The sequence below is a fragment of the Echiichthys vipera genome (genome assembly GCF_963691815.1).
Source record: "Echiichthys vipera genome assembly, chromosome: 22".
Lineage (NCBI taxonomy): Eukaryota > Metazoa > Chordata > Actinopteri > Perciformes > Trachinidae > Echiichthys > Echiichthys vipera.
The window spans coordinates 14,530,470-14,543,985 of NC_139847.1; positions in this window are offsets into that span (position 1 = coordinate 14,530,470).

Below are 13,516 nucleotides of genomic sequence, written 5' to 3' on the forward strand. Positions count from 1 at the left end.
CCCCCGCGCCCACACACAGCTGCTGGGGAGAGTTAAGAACTGAGGATTCTGTGAATGGCTGTGCATGTAATATTAAAGTGTGTTATTAATGAATAACACGGTGGCCCGGACATATTATTTTTCAGAATAATCCCGAATGCAAATATACTACATTCTCATTTATCATTTTAAATGATAAAGTTGTCACTATTCTCTATTTTTGTAATTGCCATAAAATCCCATGAAAAGACCAAAAGCAAAAGTTTGTCTGTGGCACTCAGCCCCAAACACAGTACGGCAGTAGCCGGATGTTGGAACGACTCAACTACAGTGCCCTTGTTCATGAAGGGACATGTCAAACAGCGTGGCCCCCTAATGTGTTTTTAATAGTCTTTGGACATCGACGGAGCTCTGTGGCACAGAGGAGTTAGCTGCATCGTGCTGTGGCTACGCAGACAACACTTGTCAACAGAGGGAGGAAGTTTCGGTGGATGTGTGGGTCAACGAAACGTTCAACATTAACAGTGGAGGCTGTTGCTGATGTGTCCTGTTTCATACCAACAATTAACGTCGGCTTTAGCCAAAGACGCCGTCATTCCCTTTCCTTAATCAAGACAGCCATGATGACAAAGGTCCTCCAACCTCAACGATGTAGTGATTCTTACCCAAAAACAAAACGCCATGTTTCCCTCATCTTGACCAAGTAGTTGTCTTTACTGAACCAAACCTTAACCATAGTGGATCAGAATATGCTTATATGTGTTGTCATGGAGGGCATGGACCAACAAAATGGTACACAATGCTCCAGAACATTTAAGGCACTGGTTGTAGATGGAGAAGAGTTCCTTCAGGTTCTAGCACAGGCTTTGGCCGACTTTGAATTGTCTTCTTTCCAAAGAAACAAAGAAAGTTTGCTTTTATAAAATGGAAAATTAAATTCTACAAATCATTGAATTTAACCACTTAGACTACTCGTATCTGGAAATGTCCCAACTTATGGGAAAAAACAGCTGATGCCCTACGTTAAAACAACTATCTAACATTCACAATGCACACACAATGTCTGCAAACACCCTTTCTGGACTGGGTTTCTTTTCTTTTTGAATGCGACCTTTGTCATCCGATCACACCGGGATGCATTTACTGTCAAGGCTGTACGCTCCCGCATCAAATCTTGCTCACATTGACATTTCATCAGTCAGACTACATGCCGATGTGGCCTGGCTCGCACTAAACTTAAATTTCAGTGAGGTGTTGACACCATATGAGCTCAATCTGGACAATTTTATCTTCCAGCTACACAGGAGTTTGTGCTTATTGAATGTAAATTAACATGACCCAAACACTTTCAAAGCAAAAAGTAAAAATACTAAAATAACTGTATGATCTTTATCTTATTTAAAGCAACAACAGAAAAACTTCAAGTTTTCGTCACTATACCAGATTCCCAAGTATCTTCCATTCAGATTACTAAGCCTCTGCGATATACCGTTCCGAACATTGCTGTATTATCACTGCATTACAGATTCAGTGCCTGTCAACCGTACCCCATCACATGGTAGTGCGTGTCTGCCCTCCTCACGTCTACATTGCCAAACAAACCACAATGTTATCTTCAGAGCTACAATTCGACCCAGTTTCTATGGCAATGAGAGGATAAGCGGAGTCTTCTGTTTTACCACTGTGATATAGCTGACAACAATGACTACACCACAGCGCATAGGTGTCTTTGAAAGCAGCAATGTGAGCCGTTTTCTGCCTGGAGGATAATTGCTGTTTTCCATGAAATATTAAGTTGGTTCTTATGCTTTAGACTGGGGAAAAATGGGGCACATCGAGAGCCGTTCTGTTCGTCATATCGCAGGAGGATTCACGCTAATATGCTGCATTAGTACGACATTAGCCCCCCAAAAAAACAAAATTAGTGTGGTTCTGCAAAGAGAAAACATATATATACCCAGAGATAGGGACCATATTTCATTTTAATATTTCCACCTCTTTATTAATCCATTCTAGCAAACTAGCTCTAATTAGAGAGGCATGAGGCAACGTGAAAAATGTAACACTGCTTTTGCCCTTTAAGCTCTCTTACCGCCAGTGCTCACAGCTCAGCTTTGGATTTCAACAATAAGCAAGAAAAGGCTTTAATTTTATCAAACCTAATGGTGGAGTACTTTGGATATATTACATATAACTGGTATAGGAGAGTGTTGGGTTTGCCCTCAGGTTCCTTTTTTTGTCATAAAATGTATGTTTCTTTCCAATTAACTCGAACAATGTATCGTGTTCTTAATCTTTCTTGACCATTTCCTTTTTTCTCAAGAAATAATGAGGATTTCCACAAGCAATACAGATATCACTTCAGAAATACCATATTTTAATTAGCCAAGGTCAGACTCCTTTTGAGGGGATGCCTAATAGTTGGTTTCAAGTTGACAGCAGTCTTCCAAATGCCCATGCAGACGCAGTATATACACACTCAAATCCAACATTTTACCTCAGCCCCAGCAGGGAAATTAAGGAAATGAAGGTTTCCTTTGGTAAAGCCTGCAGGCAGTGACACCCGTGGAAACATTCCTTAAGAGCTGACATTTTCAAGCTGCTTTTGGACCGAACAATAGACGCTGCACTCTGTCATGTATACCACACATTGGCAGACAAATAACTGGCGCAGCACCAAAGTCAGTTAAAAACTAGGCTAGTTCTTCTTCACACTGACTTGGCCCCTGTTGCTGTTCTCTACACCCATCCTCTTTGTAGTGGGTATAAGCTGGAAGCACTGATGCAACACATTTGCTTCTGTATTGTATTCAGAAATGTAACACTTTTCGACAGTCTTTATTCTATTGTGGGGAGGATTATTTAGAACATTATAGTGACAACTGAATATACCAGTAGAGCAGAAAACTGTGGCTGTACTGTGCAGCTCCCGAGTGTGAATGTGCTTAGAGAAATTGTTTGACGTTTTGGGAAATAATTTATTTGCCTTTTTGCAGTTACATGAGGACACTTGGCACCACTCTCCTGCCTGTACACTTACTGCCAGCAGCCTGCTAGCTTATTTTAAGGACTGGAAACAGAGGAACCAGCTAGCCTGGCTCTGTCCATGGGTAATAAAACCAACCAACAAGCACCTGAAAAGGCCACAAATGTTAAATGTTAAATACTGTTTGAGTTAAAGATGATAGCTGTGGTTTTACGAGGGTTATGTGCCAGGATATTTCTTGGCCAGGTGCTAGGCTGAACAGCTGCTGGCTTTAGCTTTTTATCTAACAGACAGTTATCTATGTGGAATCCATCTTCTCATCGAACTCTTGGCAAGAGAGAAATGAGCAAACCTCCCAACATGTCGAACAGTTCCTTCAAAGTCAAGATGACCGATAACCTTTTGACCTTGTTAGCTGATTTTCAATTACATTACATTAAGCTGATGCTTTTGTCCAAAGCAGTCTTCAAGTGCTACATTTTAGAAACAAGAGGTAGAGAGAGGTTGTTGTATTTTTAGTCATGGGCCAAGGTGCACTCCGAGCAGGTGAGTTTTCAGTCTGCGATGGGACTTGTGTAGGGTTTCTGCTGTCCTGATTTCAATGGGGAGTTCGTTCCACCACTGTGGAGCCAGGACAGCAAACAGATGGGATTTTGTGAAGTGGTAGCTGGCCTTCCCTCGTTGTGAGGGAGTAACAAGCCGTTTGGCAGCAGCAGAGCATAGTGGATGGGCTGGGGTGTATGGTTTGGCTAGAGTCATTCACAGCATGATAGGCCAGTTCCAGTGATTTGAATTGGATTCGAGACACAACAGCCAGTGTAGGTTGCGGATGAGCGGTGTAGTGTGGGAGGTGCTACATTGTCGACAAGAACCGGGACCAAAACCTGCGTCTCCTTCTGGGTGAGGAAAGGACGTGTGTTATGGAGCATGAAACTGCTGGAGCAGCGAACGACAGCTTGTCATCCAGTGTCATTCAGACTGAACCTGGGTGTGACAGGTACTAATAGATTTACAAAGAAAACACTTCTTGGAATAGCATAATCTAGTGTTAATCATAAGGTGTAGAGACTGATAGGAGATTTCTGCTACAAAGGGGCAAGTGTGATTAGACATAATACCTTCAGTAAATAAAGGCTAATAGAGGCCAAAGTCCCCAAATCCCATTTAAGAATCCTCTCATGTATACGTGAAGACAGCTCAAGTATTGGACGTGATTACACAGCAGCCCACTAATCAAGCCATTCTGCCTTATCTCTAATCTTATAAAGCATTGTTGGCTCCTGATTATTCATGAGCCGCCTCAGACTCATTGTGTCAGGCCACCGAGGCAATTGTAAGTCATGCTGAGTATGGTCCATAAGGGAGCTGTGAAACAACTAAATGATGAGGAGGAGGATTGCCAGCAAATGAGCCTTGATAATTTAAAAGGGGATAAGATGAGCGTCGCTGCCCCACTACACTGTTTCTCTTGCACACCAGTGTTAAAATATGCAAGATAATACATTCTTTCCAGCTCGTACATACGCCCACAGTCATGTCCAGACATATGAAACCACACACAAGGATTCAGAATCAAAGAAAACACACGTGCTCCCACAACCACGGCTTGATTGTTTTCTGTCCCCTCGAGGTTAATTCGGCGCTAACGGCCATACAAGTGCACCAAAGTATCTGTGGCGTCCTGGCGTTAGGCGCGTCGTCAATCACAACAAAAGTCGATTGCTAAGTGCCAACAGGTGCTGGGGCCGAACACACACAGTGTACGGTAGCTACCGGGGCCATTCACTGAAACAAACACACAAGTTTTTACATGGATAGATGCACTCAAATACACACACAAAATATTCAGATGAGATGTGCACCATCTCCATCACCTCAGCCTCCATCCCACACCCTGCTGGATTATTGATCAGCCTTGAAATGGAGCTGCTGATCAATCAGGAGGCTGGAACTAATCACATCTGCGACACAAACGCAGAATCCCTGCAACTATCCTGTCTGATAATTGTAACTTGTGAACGTGTAAATGCACCCTGGGGTCCAGATGAAGCATACATTACCAAAGGTAGCACTGAACTGTCATCTGAAACTGAATGTCAACGGCAAAATGAATGTCAACAGCAAAATGTGTTTTCTATGACGTACCTTCACCACAGCCACAATGAAACTATTTCTTGTCTAACTACGTCTGAGCTTCTTGTTGAGCCTTGGTGCTGTTGTGTAATTCTTAAAAAAATAATAAAAGGAGAAGTTGCTGCAAGTGAAACAAGCCATAGGGAAGAGTTCCATTTTACACGCACCACTTTGACCGTTAGAACGTGCTGCGAGATTGCAACATGCACATGCATTTTTGCACCCAAAAAAAAAAGCTCTATTCAAACATGTTGTGTGTATTCCATGGCACACGACTATCACTCAGATGGTAACTTCTTTAGTAACTCTAATTTTGTCTCTGCTCATCTACAGAAAAACATACAGGTGCAAATGAACTTATACACATTCACGTGTACAGACTCACCTGTACTCTTCCTCTCTGTGTCTCACACGCACGTCCGCACAGTTCAATATAACCTGGGGTATAGCGAGGGAAATGGTCCCAAAGTGCAATTCATCACTTCTGTCTCCTCTGTGTCTTCTCCCCTCAAGCAATACTGACCTTTCCCTATGATTCATAAGACTACACACACACAAGCGCACGCACACATCTTGTATTTCTATATACTTCTCGCTTTAGTGTCGCAATTTGGAGCTTTTATGCTTTATGATTTAGTAAAAGTCAGAGGTATCCCTCTTTGCAGACATTTCCAGTTGATGGAAATGGCCAACAGCTTGCAGCAGGAACTAGACCCACAAGGATATACTTGAACAATATAATGGGCTTTGAGGAGTAGAAGTGTGGTAAAAAAACTTTGGGTTATTGGCAAATGTATTCCGGTTCCTTTCCTTGTAATGATGGTCATCTATCACAGCCTTTATTTGATTCTTTTTATGCAGATTTGTATTGTTATGCTAATGTTACAGTTACTTATCCCATTGCTGTTCTGCTGACTGGGACTTGCTGGAGCCAGCAGTCAAGAGGAAGCTCTCATTAGCGTTGCATGGGTTGTTAATGTAATTGTGTGTTTTACAGCACTTTTCTAACTTTGTGGAGAAAAGTGCTCATACCACTCCTTGTCTCCAAACGCCTTTCGGGATGAAACGCTTTAACACACAGTTACCCCGAAAAGTTTTTAATTACCGTATGATTTTTAGCTCGCTTTAACTTCTGGTCCGACTCTTAAGATTTTGTTACCACCTGAGTCCAACAACAAGCAGCTTGTCTCTCTCAAAACACATCAATTAAACAGGGGCAATGAAGCCATCATCTAGCAAGCTCGATGTGATCTGGTTCGGTGAGCAACCCAGATACACAATGGGCGAAAGAAATGATGGAGGGGGGAGAGAAGAGGGAGGCAGAAGTGAAACTGCAAGAAAGGTAGGGAGAGAGAGAGAGGGAGGGAGAGAGGGGTTGGCACAGAGCAGAAATGACAGAAGGAGGGAGAGAGAAAGGCATTGATGGGCAAAAAGTGATGGAGGCTGAAGGGCAGAGAAATGGAAGAAGAGACACGGTGAAAGAATAAAAGGGGGAAATGCTTAGAGCCTGTGAGTGGGTGAAATGAGAAAGATGGAGGAGAGGATTAGGGCAATGAGCGAGGCGGATCTACTAATGCAGATACCATGTATTCTCATCTGGGCTGAAAAAGCATCTTGTTTAGTACCATGTTGTGCCTCTCCATCCAATATCCTGCCTCTCATCACTGTCAAAGCAAAACAAATAAAATCTTTAAGCAGGATGGATTACCTGCTCTTTTTGTGAAGGATGGAAAAGGAAAACAAGAGGCCTGAAGCAGAGCTGCTCGATGTGTCCCCTGACATAATACCATGACTGTGATTAGCAGTGTGACAGGCATCTGAAATACATTTATATATATATAAATATTACGCTAAAAGGAAGCAAGGGTTTGTTATTTTGACTCAAAGTTTAGTATAACTTTGTTGTATTATTAGATAGTTTAGCAAAGACAACAATGTAGCTGCATGTTATAAAAAAAAATGTACTGATTTCAACTTATACAATTTATGAAGATTTACGAGCAATGCAAGTATTCACAACAATTAAAAATAAAAGCCTATTTTCTGTTGCTGCTTTTCTCTCTGTCCTTCAGTGCTGTCGTATCTAAAGTAATGTCTATATCGGCATATACTGGTTCAAAATGTTGGTACTGAAAGCATTCTGCTTTTCATTTGTAGTCCAAGTATTATTGACCAATCACTTTTGCGTGGGCTTTGATTGCATCGGGTAAGCAGTCCTTGCGGAGAGAAAAGAAATGGAACGCATAAGCTGAAATGCAATCTCTGACCTCATCATCATGTATTTTTCTGCACTCATAGATCAACTATTTGTTTATAAAGATGTCATCTCTCCACTCCAACTCCATTCAAGCATCTCAAGTTGCTAATTGGGCTTAAATGACCCAGAACCGTAAGAGGACCCCAGAAATACTGGCCGGTGCCCCGAGAGGCTACGGCCAAGCTACACCTCCTGAATGAGGAGTGCATGGCGGCTACTTCGCAGAAACACAATGTGTTGAGGAAAATATAAATAGCTAGGTTTTTTTGTTCTTTTTTTAAAAAAAAAAGCATGAAGCTCATCAATGCACACCCTTGCTCACCAGGTTCAAACAAGATAATAAACGAACATTTAACTAGTAGTTTGCATTTTTATTGTATTGCCATCCACCATGTCTTCAACAGAATGATTAATTTAAGGTTTCAAAGCTTCCGACTGTGCATCATTTTCCGCTCCTTTAAACACAGTCACAGAGCATGGAGGTGACAAATTAAAAAGGCAGAACTTGATTGTTCCTCCTGTGCTCATTCCAAGCACTGGGGAATTTCTGCAGTTATAAAACTCGGGTTTAAGATCAATTGAACTTTTGTCCAAACCGATTGATTTAGTCTACGTTGTTCAGCAAAAGTAACAGATCACATGTATTTTCTCTTATACAATGAAATTTGCCCCCACTACGTTATATAAGCTTGTGATAAAATATGCAATGAAAACAAGAGCATTGGTAATGGCTTTATTGCATGGCAGCATACCGTATGGTGGCTCTAGCATGATAATTAAGTGAAGCATGAAAATGATTGGCTGCAGGCAGGGCTTAACAATGGTATACAAATACTCATTAGCCAGCAATAGCTAAATTAATGCAGGAAATGAGAGCAGCATTGTCATAATGATGATATTGGGATGATAGCCAATGCTTACTTAAAGTGTAATTCCGGCGCAAAATCATCCCATCCCATCCCCAGGACAGTCGCTAATAGCCGAACGTGGCTAACACTGATTAGCTCTGGGCAGTACGGTGAAGGCCTTAAAACGTCTTTTTTAACCACTAATACTGCTCAAAATAACACCAAACCTCTGCAGTAGCATAAAAAGAGTCCCCCAGTATTAAAAGACTGTTTAAAGACAGCTCCTCTTATAGTATTGTCTATTCAAGTCGATTACCAAATGTAATCCCAAACTGCCGCGTAAGTGCTGAAAAAGACCACGGGATGATTTTGCGCGGGAATTACACTTAAATGAGCTGTTGCAGCAAACTGTGAATAATATTTTAAAAAATCTTGAAGTCATGGACATTTATACTTCAAGAAGCACAGAATTAAGGTGAAGGGTCTAACGAACAGGACATAACATCCAAATCATGAAGTTGTTTCCACAGCCTGAGCCAGTCAAAGACTATAACTATTCATTAACTGTCATTAGACAACATAATGACAGGCATGTAGCAGTGAGCACCTCAGAGTTCACATATGGAGTGCATATGTTTCAGACCAGCATGTATACATTAACTGCATTAGCTCTCTGAGCACACGTCCCTCCAACCACATGAGAACAGCCCAACCATAATGGATGATATTAGAGGGTTAAACAGGGCTGGACCAGAGTGTGTGTGTGGCTTGTAAGTTGACAAGATAGAGAACAGGCATGGGTAGCAGTGAGTGTGTGTGTCCACTAAAGTCAAGTCAAGTAGTTACAGTTTTTAACCTGGGTTTTAACCTTTAGCCCACTCAGTGCTGCAAAACATCCTATATCAAATATATAGTTGGTTCTTGCAGGGAAAAAAGTCATATTGTGTATTTTCAATTTTATAATGTTGCATTAATCTATATATGTTAAGGAATAGTTCAACATTTTGGGAAATATAAAATACAAGGGATCAAAAGCATTCCCCTTGTTAACCTGCCATCTCCCCTCTCCATCCCCTGGGGTGTGTCATTTTTCAAAACCACTTCTGTTTAAACCACGGCCACTTCCATATGACTTAAATGCCTCAACGCAGCGTCAACAGCACCGGCCGCCAGGCTAGGCTAGGCTAGCTAGGCTCATTTTCTATAACCATGAGGCAGTCATGTCTGTCCGCTAAATATGAAGCTGCAGCCAGAAGACAGCTAGCTTCGCTTATAGCTTAGTTTAGATACTGAGGTGGGGAAACAGCTAGACTGGCTCAGTCCAAAGGTAACACAGTCCACCTATCAGAACTTTTAAAGCTCACTAATTAACACTTTATATCTTAGTTGTTTAATACATAGGCCTACAGAAAACGCAGCACAAAAAATACCAAATTGCGATTTTACGGGTGGTAAAGTGCTAAAATATTTCATGGCCAGGAGCAGCGACTTCCATGTTATGGTTCATTTTTTAACTAAATAAGAGACATATGGGGTTAATTAATGAGATATAGAGGTAAATATTGTTTCCCCCTGTTTCCAGTCTTTATGCTAAGCTAACCACTGCTAACTGTTGCGTCATGTTTAGCATACAGACATGGCAGGCAAGAAAGCACATCTTCCAAAATGTCAAACTATTCATTAAAGGTTTGGGGATTTTCAAGAGAGAAGAGCTTCTTGAAACACAACTTTATTCCCACTGAAAGGAAAGTTTCCTCAACAGCATGAAAGATTTCAGTCGAATGCCTTGTTGAGCTGAGCAGTATTGTGTTTTTAACCACTGGAGAAAATGTCAGCAACCCATTTTTAGTCCAAAAACTTAAAAAAGAGCTTGGTTATAAGTCCAGCAGGCTGCACAAGGGTGGGGTGGATTGAATTAGAAAGCTGCCATATGTCAGCCTTGTGATCACAGAGTGACTTTAGTTATAGAGCGGGGGAGCGGCCTGTTGATAATGAGCATGTTCTGAGAGAAACGACGAAAGGGCTCAAGTTGAATGAGCAGGCTGGAGGAGTGTATTCACTCTGATGTAGGTTAGATTTGCTCTTTCCATGTTCCTGTCTTTTACACTCTTCTTTAGCGCAGTCTTCCAAACTTCTTACATTTACTGCCGCTTTCTCTGCTCTTCTATTAAAGTAATTCTCTCTCTGCACTCGCAGACACCTCTCTCATCTCTGGGTCTGCCTTTCCTTTTGATCCTTCATCTGTTGCTTTTTCAGTTACTTTGTCTGTGCCTCTGTCTGGTACACACACTGTAAGTGTGCTTCTCATCTTTTGGGGGGATTGGGAAACCTTTTTTTCACATGCTCCTTTTCTTCGCTCAAAGCTCTCCCTCTTCAGATAATTCAAGACCTGCTCTGAATCTTCCTCAGCTCTCACATACACTCAACTGGGGTCTGCAGAGAGGGGGAAATGTTTGAAAGGACAGCGATTGAAGCTGCGTCGGCGGTAGCAGACAGACAAGCAGTGTCCTGGCATTAAATTGGAAGGAACTTTTTGGGAGTCGTCTTGGAGACGTTGCTGCATTTGCTCTCAAACAGCCACATACACACACACACACACACACACACACACACACACACACACACACACACACACACACACACACACACACACACACACACACACACAGAGTGGTGGTTTAGAGACAGTGTGGGAGTGCATACGCCTCCGTTTCCCAAAATAACCGCCAGATGAGGGGCAGGGAGGCAGGGCGAGGTTGGTACAGGAAGATATAAATGGATGCTAATTGTATGGCTCTTTCTGGTTACACTGAAATCCAGCAGACTTAACACAAACACACACTCTGTCCGTATGTATTTGTGTGAATATGATCCTGCTTGTACGATCAACTGTGAGAGCTCAGTCTTTCTCACTCACGCACTCTTATGGATGGTAGTTTCATGGTTCTTAAATGCTGCAAACAGAGTGAATACATGGCTTTACTCACACACACTCACCCACAGCACATACAGATTAAAATGGATAATAATTGTATGGCACCCGAATCCAACCAAAAAAAGAACTCCCATGTATTATTTCTATAATCTCTCCAAAAATAGAGTTCAAAAGAGGCGAGTCTCAACAGTCATTTCGAGCTGCTCCATCCTTACACCAAAAGCTGGCTGTGCTGACTCTGCCTCTGTTTGTCTAAGCTTGGAAACTCACATTAGTTCTATTTAGATACACTGAATTAGAAGAAGCTGCATCACATCGCCTTGAATCCCATCAGTTTCTACAAAAATAGATTGCTCCACCTACTCACGTGTCACTTACTGACTTTGCAAAATCGACCAATTTTGTTTCTAATCTCACAAGAGGCTCTTAATGCAAGAGAGGGGAGAGAGAAGAATGATGTGGAGGAGAGGAGGAATTGAGGCATATAAATGGAAGATAATTAGATGGTTGACTCATGCGTTGATGTGAGGAAAGTGCAAGAGAGCAAAGTACATACATACAGTGTTGCTCTATTGGAATGATTTTGACCAACAATAAGAAACAGAGGACATGTTTTTCACATAAGCAGAACTTTGTCATACGCGTTATTTCTGCAGTGCCAGCTTTTGAGGAAACGAGAAACAGTATTCTTCCCCATCGGCGTAGATTTTATAATGCAATTTTTTAAGAAGAATGAAACATTTTCCCCATGTTGCAAAATATGTTATTACATCAATCAGGGGGAAATTAAATATGAAACTAAACGCGGGATTTTCCCTTTTTACCCTGCAAAAAACACAGAACCTGTGACTGGAGATGAAGCAGTGTGACCAAAGAGGTACACAGCTCAGCAAACGTCAGAACAAAATCTGTTTGTGGCCCTGCCTCGCCACCTGCTGCTTGCATAAGGTATGGAAACAATCTGATCAGATTCTCCTCTCATGTCCCAGAGAGGAAGAAGAGAAAGACAAGACTTTACACAGGGCGGATGCCCTTCCTTCTTCTTGCTGTCGTTTTGGTGGATGCCCAACAGGTCTTACCACAAATCTAAATGGTTATTCCATCATGCTCCGTAAAAAGCAGAATAAAAACAAAAAAAACACCTCCGAGGCAACTATATCGTACTCCACCCTCCCCTTATCAGGCTCAGCATCTGACAAAAGCAAATCTCACATAACTGTTGTGTAACGTGGGTTCTGCCCACCCCGTCTACTTCCTTTTTGATTCACCTTTGGCCTCGTTTAATAGCCTAAACAGGTATTCCCATGGATGTCTGTCTTTCTGTCATGTGGGTTAGGGTTAGGGTTGTGTCATTTTTGTCAACTTCTCTTTCCAAGGTCAAGAATGAAAAATTAAACTTGACTTTTAAGCTAAGACAGTCAATCTGCTGAGAAAGACCATGTGGTATTATAAAGCACAACTATATATATATATATATATATATATATATATATATATATATATATATATATATATATATATATATATATATAGTTATACAAAATCCTTAAGCCTACCATGCCAATAAAGCCTTGTACAAATAGCTTACAATTGTTCTTTACTTGAGTATTTTCATATTAAGCTACCTTTTTTCTCTACCCCACTACATTTATGAGAAGAAGGATTGTACTTTTAACGCCAACATTAAAGGTTTTACATTTGAAAGATAGTTTATAAAAGGTTGAATATGGATAATGAGCAGAACACCGCCATCTACTTATACAATATACGAATACATATCTTAAAGGGGCCATTCTGTTGCATAATAAGTCTTAGTATGGACTTTAACTTGTAATGCAGTATTATAAAACTATGATATTACTACTTTTACTTAATTATTGGATCAGAATACCACCACTGATAGGAATGGAAACAGGTGCCCTCCCTCCAGGACTTGTATCTTGCAACAACAAAAAAAGCGGGCAGGGAAAATGACTGAAGACCCCACTCACCCTGGTCACAACCTCTTTGAACCCCTCCCCTCTGGCAGACGTTACAGATCTCTGTATACCAGCAAAACCAGATGTAAAAAACAGCTTCTTTCCCTCTGCCATCTCACTACTGAATAGCTGATCTGTTGTACTGCCTCATAATGCTGCATTTAGTATGTTCATTCTGTACATTTTCTTTATATATGTATAATTGTATTTAAGACCCTACTTCATATTACATGTATATATCCATAACTTATGTGCCTGTCTATTTTTGCCATCTGGATTGTTTATTTGTTTATTTGTCACAATGTATTGGTTTAATTCAAATTCATTTCTATTTATAGTGCCAAATCATAACAAAAGTTATCTCAGGACATTTTACAGACTAGGTACAGACCACACTAT